At 39.3% G+C, this 23,580-nt stretch overlaps 1 pseudogene; it reads right to left on the bottom strand.

Moving 5' to 3' along the window:
* Positions 1-563: 563 nt before the first annotated feature.
* On the bottom strand, positions 564-1,400 carry LOC148037690 (inactive LRR receptor-like serine/threonine-protein kinase BIR2 pseudogene; annotated as a pseudogene).
* Between the last annotated feature and the right edge of the window lie 22,180 nt (positions 1,401-23,580).

Here is a 23,580-nt window from a genome sequence, read left to right as displayed (position 1 = left end):
GCACACATTATATGAAGTATTTATGGTGGATGTATAATTGCAACATAAGAGAGAGAGTTGAAGACCCATGCAACATACAGATTTTACATATGCTCAATTTCTAGCACACATAGGAAGTACCCATGGTGGATTCACAATTGCAACAAAGAGAGAGTCTCAGAGTTGAAGACCCATGCAGCATACAGCAAGAACCAAGCCACCATTGGAATACATGGCATGAGTTTATGTGATGATGCCATTAAGTACCCATGGTGGATTCACAATTGCAACAAAGAGAGAGTCTCAGAGTTGAAGGTCCATGCAGCATACAGCAAGAACCAAGCCACCATTGGAATACATGGCACGAGTTTATGTGATGATGCCATTAAGTACCCATGGAGGATTCACAATTGCAACAAAGGGAGAGTCTCAGAGTTGAAGACCCATGCAGCATACAGCAAGAACCAAGCCACCATTGGAATACATGGCACGAGTTTATGTGATGATGCCATTAATACCACCATACATGAGGGATAGGGATGGATGAGTGATTAAAGACCGTGTAGACTTGGGAGGCATGCAATTCATGGTTGAGAAATGGACTGCTTTCGGTGCAGGTACGCACAAAACCTCCACCACACCACAATTTGTAGAAGCACTGCCGCTGTTGCCACCGTAGCCCCAGCAATCGTAAGCAGCATATAAAACAGGACATGGGAGGGCTGAGTCCTGCAGGAAGAACTCAAAGGAAGGCCACAGAGATTAGGGTTATTTTGAAAACTGGAAGATGTAAATGGCTGCAGACTGATTGCAGTTCGGTTAGTAAAGCTAGAAGGTATCGGTCCACTTAGTGAATTAGAAGATAAGTCCAGGTCTGTAAGCCTGCGAAGCATGCCAACTGACCATGGGATTGGACCTGACAGCTGATTTTGCTGCAGATGGAGTGCATTCAAGAAGCTGCAGTTCCCCAAATTATCTGGAATAGGACCCCAGAATCTGTTCTGAGAGAGGTCGAGTGAAGTTAAGAAATGCAGTTGCTGGCATATGTTAGAGGGAATTGGCCCAGAAAACTGGTTACCTGATAAATCTAGCCCCGTTAGAGAGGCACAATTACTTAAACCAGATGGAAACGAACCAGAGAGTCCTGCTTGTGGCAACTTTAGATTGAGGACTTTGTTTTCTAGATCACTCCAGCACTGCACACCCGTAAATGTGCAAATGCTTCCCTTTGATACATTAGTGAAGATCCAATTCGCAAGGTAATTTTGTGGATCCTTAACGGACTTCTGGAACTGGAGGAGGCAAGCTGTGTCATCCTCAGCTCTGACTTCCATGAAAAGCAGGCGGAATCTGGCAATGTTTATGATGAGAAGCAGAAGCAGGAAAATGGGGTTTTGGATAGGAAGCCGCAGTGTAATCATGCTTGCTCTTCGTCTGGTTTATTGATAGGCTACAGCATGCATGCAGCGACAGGCCTACACGCTGTCAAACGACGCCATGGCAGCCATAGAGAGCTCTCTCTCTCTCTCTCTCGCTCGCTCGCTGTGTGTGTCTACGCGTCCAAAAATCATCCCCCTACATCGTAAAAGTCCCCATCCCTTAAAGACGAAAGACTCTGGTAGCCCTCGTGACTTCGTGAGTCGTGGGTTATATGGCTTGCGTCTTGACTCTTCACTCTCTCACTGCATAAGTCTAGTACACATGGGCTCTAGGCTCTAGCATTTCCATGACATATATAGACATATTCTCTCCAAAATCTATGGCTGTCTGCACCCTAGCTACTCTACGAAAATATTTTCTTCCGAAGGTTAAAAACCATTCAACCAAAAATTGAAGAGGTCAAATGCCTATATTCAAAGGTTGTTACATTGAAATCCTTCAAAATTTGGATGTTTTCTCACATCTTAAGAGGGCAATAGCCTACTTATTTTTGCTAGTTAGTATCCTAATTATTATCATCTAGAGAAAGCACCCTTTCTTCATGAAAGACAATGCCTTTCAAGAGCATGGCTCCCTCAAAAACATATTTTGTAATTATACTTGTATACATAAATAAGAAGTATCATTATACACATAATTTAAACCTATGTTTTAGAACTCTAAGCTCTATTAATAAAAGAACTTGCACATTGCAAAGCTTCAAAAGACAGAATAATTGCAAGGCAATAGAACATTCTTTGTTACAAGCTTCATGAACCATCATATGTTGTTAGAATCAGCAAGGAAGACGTCTCTTTGTTATGTTATCGTCATATTGTATTGTGATGCTATTTCAAACCATCCCACATAAGTTACATGGTATCCCAAACCACAACATGAGGATTCTTACCATTGTCTAATAGAGACATCTACATTCTAACCTAAGCAATTTCTCTCTGCAGACTCGATTCTATTTACTTGAGGAAATCCTCTACCTCAGAATCCACTATACTTGCTACAATCACTAGACATACATCTTAAAGCTCATTGTTTGTAGGTTTAATATGTAGCAAAGGACCCTTGTCTCTTTCATTCACCCTTCACCCTTAAAATTGATCTTATTGTAGTGTAAGGTCACACTACTATTGATAGAGGAAATATTAACACTTATCATGATGCAAAAATAGACATATAGATGAGGCAACTTTTCATCAGTCCACGAGCGTCATTGAAGAAAACATGATTAATAGCATTTGTATGCACAAACTAATATTATAGTCATTAAGAAGGATGTAAATAGTGATCTTAATACGATTTAAATTTTTGTCATTTTTACCAATGCATTTACTAGTAAAATCTAGACCCTCAACTAAAACATTTGCAAAGAATGCAAACATTGTAGGGGCTTGCAAGTGCCTTTTGTGGACCCCTATTGCCACCCATCTAACATGGATGTTGCTTAAAGATACATTAGAAAAATTAACAATGTATGTACTGTCATTATCAATAGATATGGTGACCAATAAATTAAATAAAATATTAATTGCAATAAATGAGATACATGTTGTAAGAAACAAAATATACACTTAGCATGGTGCAATTGGCATTCTAATGCTTCTTGCATTTGTTATTCTATCAAGCTTGATGACATTTGTAAGAACATTTCATGCAATATTATTTTTGCAAGATGAGTCACATGCGAGGTATGTGACTCATCTTGCAAAAATAATATTGCATGAAATGTTCTTACAAATGTCATCAAGCTTGATAGAATAACAAATGCAAGAAGCATTAGAATGCCAATTGCACCATGCTAAGTATAGAATGTTATCCTATAGGCCCCTGATTGCATCCTATAACATAGGATGTTATCTCATACCCTCATAGTGGCTCCCTAATTGCATCCTACACCATAAACAAATACACAAAGTAGTCTATATTCATAAATTCTAGCTACTAACTAATCTTAATCAATTAATATTAAATGGTAACATACACTACCTCCACAATGAAAATCCATGTCTTATTGCATAACATCTCTCCAAAGTAGCACAAATGTTCATGTTGGTGATCGTTATACCTTGTAAATGGTACAGTCAAACATAGTAAACATTAATTGAAGGAAACTTTAGGAGCCTTTGTACCCCTTCATTTAAATAACATATTCTCTTTTCGTGTTGATTGTTACTTGTTTTTTCTGTGATGATAATCAACTTTCAATTTTTTGTATTTGTTTTTGGACTTCTCTTTCTTTGAATTAATGTTACAAGCAAGCACCATTATGCCTTTTCTTCTAATTTTAGATGATCAAACATGCATCTTCTAATGGTTACACGTTGTTGAATCATTTCCTATAATGAAGTGGGAACTAGACATTGAATTTCTAGGGAGAGAATAATACTAGCGTGGGTCTAAGATGTAAGAGGATTTTTTTTTCATTATTCATTCAGTATTACAAGTTTCTTCATCTCTAACCTCCTTGCTTTAGCTTCCATGGCTTCCTCTCCTTTCTCTCTCTCTACTTTCTCTCTTTCTAGTATTTCTCTCTCCTCGTCTAGATTTTTTCTCTCTTTTGTAGATTCTCTCTCCTCTTAGTCTCCTTCTTTATAAGTGGCATTAGAGCCTAGGCTCTTGGTCCATTTGATTTCTCTATTATCCACATCCATTTTCCCTATTTTACTCCATAAAATCATAGACAATAGGTACAAGAGACATATGGCATGTACTTGCAGGTCATCTATATGAAGTTGTGATAGTCTTAGGAGCTCAACGACATGAGACTTGGATAAATTTGCCAACATCATGGCTAAAATAAAAAGTTGTGAACCAATTTCTAGTCACTTTGACACGCATTTTTGAGAAATATAGCTAAGAAGTAGTAAGTTGTGACTACTTTTGAAAGTGGGGGCTCTCTTTCCCCTTTCTTCAAGCTTTCTTACATCTTCCATGGAGTACTCAACATAGATATATTCTTCTCTGTCGAACCCTAGCTTGTTCTAAGCATCTCACACTTGATTTAGCTTTTAATCTTCATCTTCTACAAATCCATAATGAATGCCAATAAAAATGGAGGATGGGAGAGCAAGAAACAACCCCAAAAATTGCAGCACAATTTTCAAGATGATCCTAGCCTAATTCTTCATCAATTTCACATTGATCTTGTATATGGTGTTTCTATTGATCTTTGGCAAGCTACTTTTTCAAGGAATCATTGTCATTAGTGATGTTCTTCTTCTTCTCCAGCTTCTGCAATCCTTAGGCATGGTAGCCATGAAAGCTTGGACGAAAGCTCCAAGTTCACAATAATTTCTTAAAGATTCCTCCTTACTTCAGCTCTGGGATTCATCTTTGTCAAGATTCTTTGGTCCCACTTCAGCCCATTAATTCCAATTCCAAAGGCCAAGGTATTATTGGAGAGAGAGGTATACCCAATACTCAACTTGAGGTGGGATAGACTTTGCGAAGAAATGAGAACTATATGGGTAATATTGATGTGGATAATTCTTACGTGTAGGCTCCAAAGCTAGAAGCTAGGTGCACCCACCAAGCACCCTCCAAGCACCATTAGCTCACCATTAAGCAAGTAAACTTTATCAAGCCTAGCTACTCTCCAATGCTTATTTCTCAAAGTAAATTTACTAATCTCACCTTCCTTATCAAGCTAATTAGCATCTACAAATCATGAGTAAAATAGAAATGATCCAATGCATCGATCTCCTCCATACACTTGGTTTTTGAATTATGAGAATGATCCATAGAAAAGTGTTGGGGGTAAAGGTGCCTCCGCCTAGCCGGTGTATTACTACAATGATAGTACCTGCCATTGCATACTGCAGGTGGTGGGCGCCCGTCACAGTCACTTATTCTTTATTCTTTTAGTGACAATTTGAATAAAGGAATGCCCTGCCACACATTGTGGTTGTTGGAGTTCCCACGTTGAGTTCCACTCTCACTCTTGCTCTTGCTCTCCATCCGCCATAGCTCTCACTGCCAAGCTTCTTCCTCCTGGGTTCCACTTCCCTTTCAAATGGTATCAGAGCAAAGGCATTGGAGCTTGCCTGGCATTCTCTTCAGCCCGGATTTGAAGAGCTTCAACTCGAGCTTCAATGGCAGCCATGGCACCTTCATTTGCAAGTATTTTTTGATCTCCGACCTCCTCCCCAAGCTTCCGGACCTTCGTTGGCATCTTTCAAGGCTGGATCGGAGCCCCCTTGACATTGCCAAGTGCCCCCAAGCACTTTGAAGGCCCCCCAGCCCCTAGGAATAGCTAGCGCAAAATGCAGTGCATTTTTAGGGGGCTGGGTTGGCCTGCTCTTGGCATTTCCCAGCTCTTCCCGGCTTCCCAGCACTCTTGGCAACCTTCCCGATCATTGTTGGACTCCTCGGCACTAGTTCTTGGCTCCCAGTGATCGATTCGAGTGCTTCCTCCTTCAGCCCTTGTTGTATACACAGTCCCAAGTCTGTCAAAATAGGGCAATACTTGACATTTACTGTTTGATACTTCTTGGCATTGCCCGTTTGATGCCTATTGATGCCTGGTGATGCCCGAATGTTATGGGATGCTATGCATATGCTTTGGGACTGATTTGGAGCAGATTTGGGCACCTTTTGAGCTTCATTTAACAATAAATATGCTAATGTAATACAGTGGGCTGAAGCTCATTTACTTGGTGTATGCATCGGTTCTTGGATACGGGGTGCTTACTGGAGGTTTGAATGATCATACTAATGTATTTGGAGATTGTCAATGCTTCTTTTTGGTTTCGAAATACTTTTGAGCTTCGACTTGGTCATCCTTCACTGGCATTTAGCTTCAGTTGGCATGCTTTGGGCCGGTTTATGCCTATTGTCACTGCTTGACATTTAGGCTTCTTGCATTTATACTTTGGTCAAATTTGGATGCCACTTAGTTTGCCCATGCTTGACAGTTACTTGGAGCTTCATCTTCAGATGTATTTGAGCATTTTGGACCTATTGGGCATTACATTTGGTTGTCAATTACATGCTCTTTGAATGCTTTCAGGCTTATGCTTTAGGGGCATTACATTTGGTTGTCAGTTACATGCTCTTTGAATGCTTTCAGGCTTATGCTTTAGGGATCTGAGATAGCTTGGGATTTATGCTTCAAATGTACCCTACTGGGATTTGGCATGTCTGATGCTATGTATTCAATGTATTAGAGCATTGCTTACTCTCTTTGCATCTGACTTTACTTCCAATGGGAGCCTCTTGGTATATTTGGATGTACACAGAGTCTTATTTACACTTGAGTTGGAGCTTGTGGGACAGTTACATGCATTTGCTCTCTTGAGAGCTTTATGTCTGCAGTTAGTCTGTAGTGGGCTGATTTGATACGCCTATTGGGGCAGGCATATATCTCTATCACAGGTTTGTCAGTTTTGTATGCATCTTGGATGGTTATGCATTGAGCTTCTTGCTCTATCAATTGTGCTTGTGCTTGGTCTCTTCTCTTACCCCGAGACCCATTACATGCATGACTTCTAGACCTATGAGATGTCTCTTGCCTCACAGGTTATTGGTTTGAGAGTTCTTGGTACCTTCTTGCCCCTTAACACTCACTGTTGGATGTATCTTGCTACCTGGTAGTTGCAGTGACATATGTATCAGTGATTGCTTCATTTTGGAACAATTTTACATACTACTATCATTTATTACAGCAAGCTGAAATCTGCAGATTTTGAGCACTTCTATGAGGGTAATGCTTACAATTTGATGTTATCTTGGTCATATTTGGTGGACATGTGCTTCTCTTGGTGATATCCACTCTTTCAGCCAATTTTAGCAATGGTTTTAGTGCATTTTCTGCTAATTACAACAACCTACAATTTTGGTTTATGCTTTGATTTGGGACAGTATGACTAGTCATCTGAAAGACACAACTCTCTATAACATTGCCAAGTTATATGGTACCAACTATGGGTATTGGAAGTCCCAGATATAGCAAGTTTTGGTGCAAAAATTGCAGATTAAACCCTTGCATTTCAAGGGCGTTAAAGTTGAGGATATAGATGATGATGTTTGGATGGAAGTTGATGAGCTATGCAAGTCTACCATTATCTTGTCACTCTCAGAAGAGGTCCATCATAATGTTGTTGAAGATGAGAATAAGAGTACATGGGATTTATGGAAGAAGATTCAGGAGCTCTATGCGCAATAGAGTCTTACGTCACAGATGTATTGGCTGAAGTAGTTAATGGACCTTCACATGGAGGGGACCTCCCTATCATCTCATTTTAGTCAGTTTTATGCTATCATGAAGAGTCTATTATCACAAGGTATTGAGTTCAAAGACAACTTGCACCTATTGTTTCTGCTTGGCACCTTGCCTGAATCATGGGATGTCTTCCGTACTGCCATATGCACGAACAAGCTTGATGGGCTAAAAATCAAAGATGTTGAGAGTGCTTTATTGACTGAGGAAATCAACAGGAGAAACAATGATGCTTCCCGCTCTTCACATGCATTGATCGTTAGAGGTGGTAGACATGGCAGGCATGATAATGATCATAAGGGTAGGGACTCTCAGAAGTCCAAGTTCAAGTCACGTGGTCGCACTAAGTCCCATGGATGGAAGTCTGATCTTACCTGTCATTATTGTGGGAAAGCATGACATATTAGGCCATAGTGCTATAAAATGCGCGATGATAAGTGCAAGGAAAAGGGAAAAGAGAAAGTGTCGAAAAAGTCTTCTCAGCGTAGCGTTGTACTTGCGAAGTCTAGTGTGAAGATAGAAGAGGTTAATGTCATGCATGCCACTGATTGAGATGATGATTACATACTTGCAGCTTCTTCATGTAATGCCTTATAGGCTTTCGAGATACATTCTATGTAGGTGTAGTGATGGCTCTTGGATTCGGGTGCGTCATTTCATGTGGCAACCTGTAGAGATTGGTTTCATACCTATCGTACCATCTCTAGTTATGTGCGTCTTGGTGATGACAGGTCTCTTGACATTGTGGGCATTGGAGATGTTAGGATGCAGTTTCCTTTAGGCAGTTCCTTTGTTTTGCATGATGTACGCCATGAACCTACACTGACTCGCAGCCTTATGTTAGCTGGACACCAGCTCGATGATACAGGGTATTTTGTGTCCTTTGGAGACTCTGCACGAAAGATTACTCGTGGTGGCAAGCTTGTACTTGCAAGAGGTGCCAAGTCTGGCAGCCTCTATCCCTTACTTGTATTTGGAGCTACCTTGGATCATGTTTTGTTTGTGGGTTCTATCCCCCATGTATCCCTTTGGCATGCTCGTTCGGGGCATATGTCCCTTAAAGGAATGAAAATGCTCCATGATTTGCAATATCTTCCGCCTTTTGACTCTTCACATTTTAATTCTTGTGATCATTGTTTGTATGGCAGGCAGACTAGAAATACGCATAAAAATTCTGGTAAGAAACGCATGGGTGAGCCCTTGGCTCTTGTGCACTCAGATGTATGTGGGCCCATGCCCTGTCAGTCACTCGGTGGGGCAAAGTACTTTGTTACTTTCATAGATGATTACTCGTGTAAGGTTTGGTCTTATCCCATAAAGAGAAAATCCGATGTCTTAGACACATTTCAGCATTGGCTTGCATTGGCAGAGAAACGGTCTGGGAAAAGGCTAAAACGCCTAAGGTCAGATAATGGGGGTGAGTATGTATCACGTGCTTTTGAGCAGTTTTGTGATGAGTGGGGTATTAAGAGCCAGTTGACCGCCCCTTACACCCCTCCCTAGAATGGTATGGTTGAACGCATGAATAGGGCCATTCAGGAAAGGGTCCGTAGCATACTTAGTCAGACTGGCTTACCGCAACACTTTTGGGCTGAGGTAGTTACTACTGCAGTGCATCTCATTAACAGGTCACCTAGCAGTGGCATTGACTTTCAGTTTGCAGAGGAGGTATGGGCAAGCAAGCCCCCCTCTTATGATCATTTGCGTGTCTTTGTATGTAAGGCATTTTGCCATGTGCCCAAGGACAAATGCAATAAGCTGGATCCTAAAAGTATCAAATGCATTTTCATTGGCTATGGAGATGCAGGAGAGATGGGTTACCGTCTATGGGATATGTAGGCATGGAAAGTGATCTGCAGCCATGATGCCATCTTTCATGAGGACAAAATGCATATGCAGCATGAGAAAGTGGTTGAGGTACACATAGTTATCTTTCAGGAGGACCACTTGCTCCCATTTAGCCCACTCCATGGCCAACTAAGACAGCGTGTAGCTTCACCTGTTGCTCATGGCCCAGATGTTAGACATGTTGATGTTAGACAGGATGTCGGTCAGTAGAGCCTGGGTTGAGGCGTTCTACTAGAGATAAATGACCTCTTGACCATTTTGCGCCCTCTATGGATTATGTACTGGTTATAGATGTAGGAGAGCCTCTCACTTATGATGAGGCTATGCATAGGGGTGATTGTCACTCTTGGGAGAGGGCTATGCAGCCTGAGCTTGGCTCATTTAATAAGAATCAAACTTGGAATTTGGTTTCCTTGCCTCAGGGTAAGAAGGCTTTGCCATGCAAGTGGGTGTACAAGCTGAAAAGTACCCCTGGACACCCCAAGCCGGCATACAAGGCTCGATTGGTTGCTAAGGGTTTTAAGCAGGAGCATGGTGTTGACTTTGATGAAGTCTTTTCTCCTATTGTCAAGATGACCACCCTATGCTTGATCTTGGCCTTGGTTGCACAGCTTGACCTGAACTTGTACTAGATGGATGTCAAGATGAATTTTTTACATGGGGACTTGCATGATGAGATTTACATGGAGCAACCTAAGGGATTTGCAGACCCTAGCAAGGAATACCTAGTGTGCAAGCTAAAGAATAGTCTATATGGCTTGAAGCAGGCACCTAGGGAACATGACAGTTCTCTACTGATTTTGGTACTCTATGTGGATGACATGCTTTTAGTAAGGACAGCTCATGAGGAGCTAGATGCTATGCCTACACTGCATTCGGATTCTATGAGTGCCATTCAGTTGGCCAAGAACCCAATCTTCCATGCGAAACGAAACATATTGAGGTGAGGTATCAGTTCATTCGTGAGGTCGTTGAGGATAGGTCTGTTGACCTTGTCAAGATTCTAACTGAGCAGAATCCTGCTGGCTTGCTCACGAAGAGCCTCACTACTGAGTGCTTTTTCTTCCTCAGGAGATTGATGAGCATTGGATGAGATGACGTCTTTTTCCTCATCCTGTTGTACATGTGTACATGTTGTACTATCTTTTCTTTTTTCTCTCTCATTGGGGCAAATTCACCTTTAAGTGGGAGGTTGTTGGGGGTAAAGGCGTCTCTTCCTAGCCCCCCGTGTATTACTACACTGACAGTACCTGCCACTGCACACTGCAGGTGGTGGGCGCCCATTACAGTCACTTATTCTTTATTCTTTTAGTGATAGTTTGAATAAAGGAAGGCCCGGCCACACATTGTGGTTGTTGGAGTTCCCACTTTGAGTTTCACTCTCAGTCTTGCTCTTGCTCTCCATCCACCATAGCTCTCACTGCCAAGATTCTTCCTCCTAGGTTCCACTTCCCTTTCAAAAAGAGAGCACCATATTCCAATCACCAACAAAGATGCAAGCTATACCTACTTCCAATTGAGATGACTACAAAATTTCATGTGTCACTAATCATCAAAAGAAGAAATATTAAAAGTGTGTCTACAAAGTAGAATGGTACCACCCGAGCCCTTAAACAAAACAATTGAGAATACCAAGAAATCTTTCAAAAGAAGTGCTTTGTACCTGAAATCTTTTGGAAACCCCCCAAAACCCCTCAGATTCCAAGACATTGTGCTTAACCTTCTCATGTCAAGCCTAAGTATTAGAGTTCAATTCCCCCCAAAAGGTGCATACATATTGATAAATTATTGCTTACATCTAGCTAGTTTCTTGAGAGAAGGAGATTCACCATTCTTTGCTTTAACAATACTTTGCTAAAGTGTTTGCAAGACTAGCAACAAGTAGAGTATTTTCCTTACCAGTGGGAGGTCAAATTGTGCTTGCTTTATCCAGTCTTGGAATCTCTTTGCTAAAGATTCTTTAGTCTGTAGGTTTTCACCCACCTTCTTGTTGAACACCGCATTGTTTTGCATGAGTGAAATTACCTTGCTTTTGTCTAGTTTTCAAGTGTAGAGGCCATTTGTGGAGCTTTCTCAATGTGCATGTCATCTTTTCTCTCTACGGCTATCTTTTCCATCCTCCTCGTACAATTTCTTGCAAAATGTCCACTATTGTGACATGCATAGCATGAGTCAAGGAAAGTAGAGAATTTAATAACATGCACGACACTTCAATACCTATGTTATTGACCACGTCCAAAACTTCAAGAGGCTCAATTTGCCTATTCCAAAGTATGCATGCCCCAATGTCTCATTTTGGGTTAAGGGTAACAAGGGAACATACAACACCTTGCCTAGGGATGCAACAATTGTCTTAACTTCATCTTCCCAAAGTGTAATCTAGGGAAAGAAATCTAGAAGGGACACTTTGAGAGGAGAACTCCTTCATGTGAGAAGCTTGACGAGCAAGGTAGGCAATGAACAAGCTCTCCGTGAAAACTAAATGAGCAAGATAGTACCTAGTCTATCTCTTTAGTAGAGCCCATGAGTACTTGGAAAAAGCTATGGCCAATGAAATGGAAGTAAGCTAGCATATGCCTAGGTTGAAATGTGCCCATTAACCACATGGTTTGGAATTCTTCTTTGAATAGGATCTTCCCCATGAAATACATGAGGACACCACAAGTGGCAAAGTCAAAATATCAATTGCACATGCCTTCCATGATATTTGAGTCTTATGCAGTCTCTTGCCATCACCAAACACTTACTAGTTTGTAGCACTACTACTATTGATATCTATCACCACAACTTTGAAGACTGCATCGGCATCACATGGGCACCTTGTAGCATGCTCAATGTAGAAATCAAGTTCCATTACCATGTCATGGTTAGCTTTGAGGAGTTTTCCCCCTTGGGGCTATTAGAGATGGAATTAGGAGGTCTCTTCCCCTGCACGTAGCCAAGGGGAGAGGAAGACACCACATGGCTAGAGTTTCCCACCCAAGCATGTCTTCTTGCAAGCTTTAGGGAAGAATTTCAATTCGTTAAAGGCAAAATTGATAGTGAAAAGGATGCACTTCAAACAACCTAATTCAACGACTCTTGATCTACATAGAAATGACTTAGATTTGTCATCTACTAGGCTTCACTCTCTCAATGCAGAAGTGTAGTGCACAATAGTGGCTACATCATTTCCATCACATATCTATTGATATATTAGCTCCAAAATATATGGTTTCCTATGCTCTATGGAAACCTTTTTCCCAAAAAGTAAAAAACAATTCAATACAAATTTTAGAGGTTTGAAGTTTGTTACACTAAAATCCTTCAAATTTTGGATGTTTTCTCACCGTTTAATTATAGTTAGAGAGGTCCATAGCTTACTTATTTCTACTAGTTAGTATCATAATTATTATCATCTATAGAAAGGCATCCTTTCTTCATGAAAGACAATGCCTTTCAAGAGCATGGCTTCCTCAAAAACATCTTTTGTAATTATATTTGTATACATAAACAAGAAGTACCATTATACACATAATTTAAACTTGTCTCATAACTGAAGCTTTATTAATAAAAGAACTTGCACATTACAAAGCTTCAAAAAGGACATAATAATTTTCTAGAAATAAAACAGCATTTGTTATATTGAATTAAACAAGATTCATGACCCATCATATGTTGTTAGAATCAACAAGAAAGACTTCTCTTTGTTATGTTGTCATCACATTGTGTTATGATAGTATTTCAAAGCATCCCACATAAGATAACCACAACATGAGGATTCTTCACACCATTGTGTGATAGAAACATCCACATTTTAGTATTTCTAAACCTAAGCAAATTCTCTTTTGGAGATTGGATTCTATGTACTTGAGAAAATCATTTTTCTTAAAATCCACTATACTCCTTTGGTGCAATCATTGGATACACATGTTAAAGCTTTTCTCATATAATCAAGGTTTCTAATGCATAGCAAAGAATCCTTGTCTTTAGGCTTAATACATAGCAAAGGATCCTTGCCTCTTTCATCCACCCTTCACTCTTAAAATTTATCTCTTATCATAGTGTAAGGTAACAATATTGCTAATAGAGGAATGAGGCAAACGTTAGAGCAATGTAAGCACAAATTATTGCAGAACAAGGAGACTATTTTAGAGTTGGAGAAACAGAAAGATCAACGGAGGCTTAAAGAAACAATATTAGAGATTTGCAAACGATGCAAGAAACTTTGAAATATTCAAGACATGAAGCTACAAAGTTGTGGTATTAAGAAAAGAATACCTGTAGTGAAGTAAGTAAGCTCTTTTTGTTACTTTTTTCTCCATCTCGTAAAGTATATGTAAAATAATTTATGATAACTAAATATTTGTTATTGCGATTACAAGGATATCCTAGAACCCAATGAAGAAACGGCTTCAAGCATGGAGGCATCAATTGAACATTTTAAAATGCTTCTAAATAAGGAAGCTATCAAAGAAATCTTGAAGGATCCAAAGTATCAAAATCTTGCAAAGCAAGAGATTGAGATTTTCTTGAGAGGGAGTCAACTTAGCTTAAGTGATGTGCAAGCTTTGTTGGATGAGGCAGGTATATATAGCAAGGAAAACACCGCTATTTACAAATATTTTTATAGAAAGATGAAGGAATCTAAGCTACAAGGATCAATATTGCCAAACCCAACATCACTCAAAAGAATGCGAAAACAAGTGAATGATCAAGTTCTACAACTCCTGGGAGCTCCATTTCATATCGAAGATACGTATCATTTGGCACCAGGGGAGGAAATGTTTACAAAAAATACAACAATATATTTTACAACTTGGAGGCCCTACAATCATACTCTGTTCAATTATTTGAGATGACTCCAGATGAATGTGATGGTCTCTTGAAATTTGTACTCAAGCTTGATGAGTGCCAGATTGTGAAGGACAAAAAGCTAGAATGGGTCACCAGCATCCTGATGAGACACTCAATCCAACAAGCATCTAGAAGGTGATTTGAAGACCCTAAAGTGCGTGTATACTATCCCAAAAGAGGCCAATTCGAAGAGCCCATGCATATAATGAATGCATGCTACAAAGGAACTTGACAAATAGAATTGGAAAAAGGCGCCAATAGGCACCTCAAAGATCCAAGTTTGAGAGCAGTTTTAGATATTGTCTTGTCTCAAGTCCATATCTACACAATGCATGGTCTGTGTAGGATCATTGAGAAATTACTTTTCTTGTATACATATTTTTCTTGGACAATGCGACCTAGGTCTATGCAGGTCAAGGAAATTGCAACACTTGAGAAGGCATTATTGGACATTGGTTTGCATGGTGGAAATGTAAAGATTGAAAGGGACGAGAAAAGGTCAAAGGAAGGTCGAGACATGCCAAAGAAACTCTCCGTTAGGGGTGTGAAAGCATGGAGATTTTTATCTCCAACACCCTTAGATAATCCTAGTCAAGTAAAAAATTACATTCAAAGAATTCAATTCAATAGGTGGTAGTGCTTCCATAGTGCAATTTTGGACCATGCTGACAGTGGTGAAGCACGATCATGCAAGGCCAATTTTTGGAAGTCTTTAGATACAATCTTTAAGTTTTGTGACATGCATGAAGCTCAGATGACTACCAGGCCTTTGAAATAGCATTGGATGAATTTAAAAAGTTAAAGGTTAGTACATGGACAAATTAACACATTGCCCACTACATGGTACATTATCTACATAAATTTTGATCAAGTACAATTGCTTAATTGCAGGTGCATGAAGCACTAATCTAGCACCCTTTCTTATGATTTGATAGCACATTATATATAACCACACCCCTTGGTTTGCCAAGGAATATGGCACTTTATCAGTGTGGTCAACTCAAGGTATGGAGAAAACCCATTATCAAGCATGTACGGACTATTTCAACCATATAAGACATGGTGGAGGAGTAGAGAAAGCCAACACTTAAGAAGAATTATGCCAATGGACATACAGAAATCTTGTCCATATAGCTAATAGAAAAAAAGCACTAAGAACATCTGAAATCAACAAAGCAATGCAACATTTGGAGAGACAAAGAAGAAAATAATCGTGGGAGAATTATAATGCATTAATCAAACATAATATGTGGTGACAAACTAAACAAAGGCAAGGAAAATCTTGGATACCCATAACCAACAGTTCCTCATAAATACTTGAGGTGTTTGTTGAAATTTTGACACAAGGAACACTTATCAATTATCTATTTTTGGAAGAAACATTTTACATAACAAGTATACAACTCACTTTATTTGGAAAGCCACTATTCTTGAGTATACAATAGTGAAGCTCACTCCTCTACTCATGGCCTCTTTGAAGATGGCCCAGCTTCTTCTTGTAATTGTTGCTCTAGTTCTATTAAAGACTATTGATCAATTTTTTGAATTGATCTACTTCTAAGCAAGCACCTTTTTCCATATTTTGCAAGCATATTGGGATCCTTGATCCCGCTCAGCTCAAATGATGGGTACGCTAAGTGGTATTTGGCACGTAGTTTCTGGAAACCAAGGCCTTGACCAAAAATTCTCATTGTTTCCTATTTCTCCAAAAACATTATCTTGTCCGTGTTCTACCTAATAGGGAACACAAAAAACTTTGGAAAGGTGAGGTCTTTGATGTAATGGCCCATGGCAGAGTTCTTGCCTAAACCTCCCTTCCGTTTGCCACTTCCATGGCCAATGAAACCATCTTCATACAGGACAAGCTAAAAATAGCAAACAGAGCTAGTGAATCTTAGGAAATTTTTTATGGAAATCAACATGGTATCCAAATGAACATAGTTTGTGAAACAAACCTTCTAATTTTCATCTGAAATAAGCAACTCCTCACTCCATATTTGAATGGATGATTGGCCAATTTTGCAAGGACTTAGGAGTCCTTGTTTGATCTGCCCAAGTGAGAAACATTCAGTTTTTTTTGTGTTGCCTCAAACTCTTTCTCTGAAGGAATGGATGACTCATATCGAAGTGCATCCTTGTATATCATAGTCAAAGTCTCTGTTGTGGAGAGGTATTCTATTTCCTTGACATTTGATGCCACAAGCAGATACTTATCCCAATTCAATACAATAAGATTAGAATCTATTTCTAAATTCTCGGTAACAATGGCTCGGCAGTAGTCATCCTTGATGTTAAAAAGTCCTAGACATCGGATAGGAGAACATACTACCTTTCAACAGTAGAGAATGAGAGGAGCAGAGCTGTGGAGACTTCACCAACATCCTCCTCAAATCAACAATAAAACCCACCACCTATGTGTTCTCCCTTCTCAAAGTTTCAACATCGAGTTGAGCACTTTGCTCCCTCTCTCTAGGCACATCTACTAGCCACCATGAAACCTCTTGCCTCCCTCTGTCTCCACTTCATAGGGTTGTTGTGTATTTTCTAGGTCTTGGACAAGATCTTTTCCTTCATTCCCTAGTAACACATGCAGAAAGCATACAACCCCATGAAAGTACTCAAATTGAGAAGAAACTTTTGATTGTGTGTAGGGCACTATTGATTTGCTTTGTGCATGCACTGAGGAACCCTTACCACTACCTTACAGAACCTTTTCCTTTGGGAGTTATTAGCAAATGTATCATTCATGTGAACATACTGCATGCCCTTGATAGGAACCTCTCCAGAAGATGTCCACTCCAAAAAAGTGGCCTCATGTTCCTTGTTGTAGACTTGTGAGGGCTTGATCGATTCCTCCATAGAGGTAGCAATAGAAAACACCTAGGATACTTGTGGTAGTAGATGCTCTTGTCCCACTCGACCAAGGAAATCTACAAGCAAATCCTCAAGACTGCATCCACTCCTCCTAGGTTCTTGTGCCATAGTGCTAGGAGTGCCTACAAGAGCAGACTCTTGTGCCAGAGTGTTAGGACTAGCTTCACTTCTCACAAGCTCAAGAGTCCCCTCCATATGCTGCACTTGTGTAGCATCCATATCCGCAAACACAACTATATGAGAAACACCAATCGATTAAGGGGGACTCAGACAATGCGAGGGGGGGTTTCAAAATCTTGGGGCCCTCCCCCCCCTGTGTTGTGGGGTTCCTTGGCGGTTTGGGGTCGGGTGGACCTACTCAACATGAGGGGGGTGGTGTTCAAAATCTTGAGGCCCCCCCTCACATTGTGCAACTCCTTGGCTAGCACAACGGGAGGGGGGGTTTCAAAATCTTGAGGCCCTCCTCTTGCATTATGCGGGTCCTTGTTGGTTTGGGGCCAAGACAGGGAAAAATAGCACAATGCAAGGGGGATCAAATCTCAAGGCCCTCCTCTTGTGTTATGCTGGTCCTTGGTGGTTTTTGTGGGACAAGTGAACCACACAATGTGAGGGGGGTGGTTTCAAAATCCCGAGGCCTTCCTCTCACATTGTACTAGTCCTTGGTGGTTGTTATGGGAGGGGGGACCGCACAATGCAAGGGGGGGACTCAAGATTTTGAAACCCCCCCTCATGTTCAGTTGGCCTACTTCATACTCAATGTTGCCTTCTTTACCAAAATAGCCTCGATCGAAGGTCTATGCATCATCCTCGAACTCAATGAAGTCATTTATCGCCACCCATTGTGTTTACTGCAAGATGAAAAATGAAAAAACTTGATTAAGTTCAAGTCCTTTATGCTCGTGCTCACCTCGCATTAGAAAAGATGAATACGATAATCTCTGACCTCCCAAAGATTACATCACTAATGTTGAAAAGATAGTTGTATGATGATGGTCAAAAGGAAACTTCCCAATTTCACAACAAGTAGTATCCTTCATGACTCTCGAATTCATCCAATTCCCCTCACTCCCTCAAATTGGAATTTCTAATGAGTAGCAAAATATTTCAATATGAGTGTGCACAATGAAATGTGCTTTCTCAAGTACACATGAATCTATCACTGCATATAGGTTCAACAGACCTTATGTCATGCAAGTGGTCACTGATGATGCATCAGCATGTCAACCTGAACCCATGGCATGAAAATAAATTAGAGAACTAGGGAGACCACCACCACACAAAGTGAATCAACAAAGGCTCTCATGATGCGCTCATAAATTCAATCCCTAATGGTGTGTAAGTTAAGGCAAATAAAGTTCACTTGATCTCCACAATATTCTAGAGCTTGAATGAAGTTCCAAGTCATCATGTTGAGGGATACACATTCTTGAGCAAAAGGTTTAAGTGTATGATGTGAAACCAAAACAAGATGATCTCACAAAATCTCTGTCAAGCACACAATCAAAATATCCTAAACCTTGCAAATTCAAAGCAAGCAACCGTGTAGAACAAAAAGCATTAAAAGTCCTAACTATGATGAGTAGCACTAGTCATTTTTTAGTTTTATCCATAATGTTCACAATGTTGCAACTGTAGACCCAACCTTTTTGAAAAATGATCTAACTAATCAAATCCACCAATCCATAGAACCCAGGCACACATCCAAGGGTGTTCTTTGGTTGCCTAATTACCTACCATAGTTAAGTGAGATCTTCCAATAATGAACCTCCTATGCACAAGTTTCTTATACAAAATTTAGTGTACATATACAAAAACAAGGAAAATAATTCTATTTTTTTTCAATAAAGATCCTTTATTTCAAAACAAGGAAATATAGTTTATTATTTTGGTCACAGAACAATCCTAATCCTACCCAAGAACTTGGCATATAAATCTTCTCAAACTAGGCCAAAACCTACTCAAACCTATGCCAATACTACTTGAAATAACCAAGAAAAACTACCCACAAATTGGGGAATCCAATGACCATCCCCTAACTAGTATGGGAATCCTTCAAACCACATTTAGGCTTGTAGTAAACTGACCCCTTCCTAGGCCTCATAGCCATCTCCCTAGAGACATCTCATCTATGGGGTTGCTAAGATGACAAAGCTAGTGGAATAATTGGGGACAAATATTCTTGTTTACCACATCATCTATATGCATTTGGGGAGATTTGGACTCAAGGTTGGGCCTTGTAAGAAATTCCACCTCAGCATAGAGAGAGGTAATTCAAAAACCAATAAAAATGGCTAAAATTTAGAAAAATTTCAAGAATTTTTCATTTTTTCTAAAATACACAAATTAGCCCTTAGCCTTTAATTAGCCTTAATTAAGAGTTTAGAGATCAATTCTTGGAATTAAGTACCCAGTGCTCAAAACTTGATGGCTTGTATCTGAATCAATTGGACTTAATGGCCTCTTAGGATACACTCAACATTTGGATGCCATTAGCAATGTACACAAGTTAGAAAGAGATTTGTTAGAGAAGGAGAATGCCTCTTTGAGGCAAACATTAGAGGTATGTAAGCACAAATTATTGCAAAACAAGGAGACTATTTTAGAGCTAGAGAAACAAAGAGATCAATTAAGGCTTAAAGAAACAATATTGGGGGTTTGCAAACGATGTAGAAAACTTTGAAATATTTAAGACATGAAGCTACGAAGCTGTGGTATTAAGAAAAGAATACGTGTAGTGAAGTTAGTAAGCTCTTTGTTACTTTCTTCTCCATCTCATAAAGTATTTGTGAAATAATTTATGATAACTAAATATTTTTTATTGTGAATATAGGGATATCCTACAACCCAATGAAGAAACGACTTCAAGCATGGAGGCATCAATTGAACACTTTAAAATGCTTCTAAATAAGGAAGAAATCAAAACAATCTTAAAGTATCCAAAGTATCAAAATCTTACAAAACAAGAGATTGAGATTTTCCTAAGAGGGAGTCAACTTGATATGCAAGCTTTGTTGGATGAGGTAGGTATATCTAGCAAGGGATACACCACTATTTACAAATCTTTTTATAGGAAAATGAAGGAATCTAAGTTGCAAGGATCGATATTGTCAAACCCAACATCACTCAAAAGAATGCAAAAACAAGTGAATGATCAAGTTTTACAACTCCTGGAAGCTCCATTTCATATCTAAGATACATATCATTTGGCACCAAGGGAGGCGATGGTTTACAAAAAATACAACAATATATTTTACAACTTGGAGGCCCTACAGTCATACTGTGTTCAATTATTTTAGATGACTCCAGATGAATGTGATGCTCTCCTAAAATTTGTAGTCAATCTCAATGAGTGCCAGATTGTGAAGGATAAAAGGCTAGAATGGGTCACCAGCACCCTCATGAGACACTCAACCCAAGAATTTCAAAGCACAATCCAAAATAGTTTACTGTGTAGTTTGAGAACAATATATTCTCTCTTGGGTCCTTTGAGGTGAGAAATATATATTTTAAATCGAAAGTTTACTTATGCTAATATTATTGTTGTGTCATGCTTATAATATGTGTGTATTCCAGGTTATGTTCAAGAATTTTGGAACCTTGCATTGGATTTTCCACAAGACAAATATACCCCAAATCATTAGTGAGCAAAGGAATGGGAGAATCTTGGATGTGGAAGGATTTGGAAGATTCAAAGTAGAGTTGCATCTACTAGCAAGTGATTTGAAGACCCTAAAATGCATGTACATTGTCTTTAAAGAGGCCAATTCAAAGAGCACATGCATATATTGCATGCATGCTATAAAGGAACTTGACAAAAGGAATTGCAAAAAGGCACCCAATAGAGGCACCTCAAAGATCCAAGCTTGAGAGCAGTTTTAGATATTCCCTTGTCTCAAGTCCATATCTACACAATGCATGGTCTATGGAGGATCATTGAGAAATTACTTTTCTTGTATATATATTTTGCTCGGACAATGCGACCTAGGTCTACGTAGGTCAAGGAAATTGCAACACTTGAGAAGGCATTATCAAACATTGGTTTGCATGGTGGAAATGTAAAGATTGAAAGGGACAAGAAAAGGTCAAAGGATGGTTGAGACAGACAAGACAAATTCTCCATTGGGGGTGTGAAAGCACAAAGATTTTTATCTCCACCACCCTTAGATAATCCTAGTCAAGTAAAAATTTCCATTCAAAGACTTCAATTCAACAAGTGGAAGTGCATCCACAATGTTATTGTGGACCCTGCTGACAGTGGTGAAGCATGATCATGCAATGCCAATTTTTGGAAGTCTTTAGATACAATCTTTAAGTTTTGTGACATGCACGCATGGAACTCAGATGACTACCAGGCCTTTGAAATAGCATTGGACAAATTAAAAAAGTCAATGGTTAGTACATGGACAGATTAACACATTACCCACTACATGGTACATTATCTTCATAATATATGATCAAGTATAATTGCTTAATCGCAGGTGCATGAAGTGCTAATTTGGTATCCTTTCTTATGATTTGATAGCACATTATATAAAACCACAGCCCTTGGTTTGCTAAGGAATATGGCAGTTTATCAATGTGGTCAACTCAAGGTATGGAGAAAACCCATTATCAAGCACTTACCAACTATTTCAGCCATATAAGACATGGTGGAAGAGTAGAAAAAGCCAACACTTTAGAAGAATTACACCAATGGACTTACAGAAAGCTTATCCATAGAGCTAATAGAAAAGAAGCACTAAGAACATCTAAAATCAACAAAGCAATGCAACATTTGGAAAGACAAAGAAGAAAAGAATTGTGGGAGAATTCTAATGCATCAATCAAACATACTATGTGGCGACAAACTAGACAAAGGCAAGGAAAAACTTGGATACCCATAACCAATAGTTCCTCATAAATATTTGAGGTGTTTGTAGAAATTTTGACACGAGGAATAATTATAAATTATCTATTTTTGGAAGAAACATTTTACATAACAAATATACAACTCACTTTTTTTGAAAAACCACTATTCTTGAGTATACAATAGTGAAGCTCACTCCTCTACTTGTGGCCTCTTTGAAGATGGCCGAGCTTCTTCTTGTAGTTGTTGATCTAGTTCATTTAAAGATTGTTGATCAATTTTTGGAATTGATCTACTTCTAAGCAAGGCACCTTTTTCCATATTCTACAAGCATATTGGGATCCTTGATCCCGCTCATCAACTCGAATGATGCGTATGCTAAGTGGTATTTGGCATGTAGTTTTTGGAAACCAGAGACTTGGCCAAAAATTCTCATAGCTTCCTATTTCTCCAAAAAGATTATCTTGTCTACATTCCACCTAATAGGATACCCTCCAAGATATCTTGATAGGGTCTTCAATGCAAAAAGAGGGAACTGTACATTGTCCCTTAGGAACTTGTGGTGGAACACAACAAACTTTGGAAAGGTGAGGTCTTTCATGTAATGGCCCAAGGCAAAGTCCTTGCCTAAACCTCCCTTGCGGTTGCCACTTGCACGGCCAATGAAACCATCTTCGTACAAGACAAGCTGAAAATAACAAATCATTAACAAATAATAAGACAAATCAAGAAAATGGATTTTATAAGGGAAAAAATAGATTTTATGTGCCAAAAAATTATAGAAAATCATAAATGTGTCCATGAATATATGGTGGGGCTAGGGCATGATGTTTAGCCTTAGACTATCACCATTTTTATGTTACAGTGCATATTTATTGCTTTTTATATAAGAGAAAACACATTAAAATACTCTTTACACCTACCAACGAATGCAAAACCATAAACGGGGGAAAGGGTTGTGGGGAGTTTAAAATCCATTGAAATTTTTTTTTTCATATCTTGACATATAGGATTCGTTCTTTTAGGTCTTTAAAGAAGGACAGTAGCACAAATTACTTTGGCACTGCCTTAGCAATGATGCACTATGTTAGAGTGAAGTCATGAAAAGAATCGATTGTGCACAATTTACGTTGTTTGATTTATAAGTTTACATGTTTGTACACTTAATTCATTCACCTTTGCATTGCATTACATATACATGGTATTAGAAAAACAAATCATGGATACAATGCACTTGATTGTTACAATTTATTGACCCGCGTTGAGAGCTTAAGGATGCTATAGAATGGTACGTTCATTTCCTTTAGGGATTGATTTAGTAAGGATTGAATAATCTCTTGGAATGAATATAAATAGAGGACTATGTTTCGCATGTGCTATATGTTTGGACGATGCATCTAGGGGCCAATGCCCATGCCCGAGATGTAGGAGAGTTGTAGTGATACCATAGCAATGTGCTGAGGGGTGCTCCCTATATATGTGATACAAGGTGCTAGACACCAATCTCTTTAGGATCTCCAATTGCTTGGATTTGGGAAGGAATTCG

Source organism: Lygodium microphyllum, chromosome 4 (genome assembly GCF_053477565.2).
Source record: "Lygodium microphyllum isolate KBCC chromosome 4, Lygodium_microphyllum_v1.1.10, whole genome shotgun sequence".
Classification (NCBI taxonomy): domain Eukaryota; kingdom Viridiplantae; phylum Streptophyta; class Polypodiopsida; order Schizaeales; family Lygodiaceae; genus Lygodium; species Lygodium microphyllum.
The sequence above is the reverse complement of the archived record's forward strand: the minus strand, read 5'-3'. Positions and strand labels throughout refer to the sequence as shown.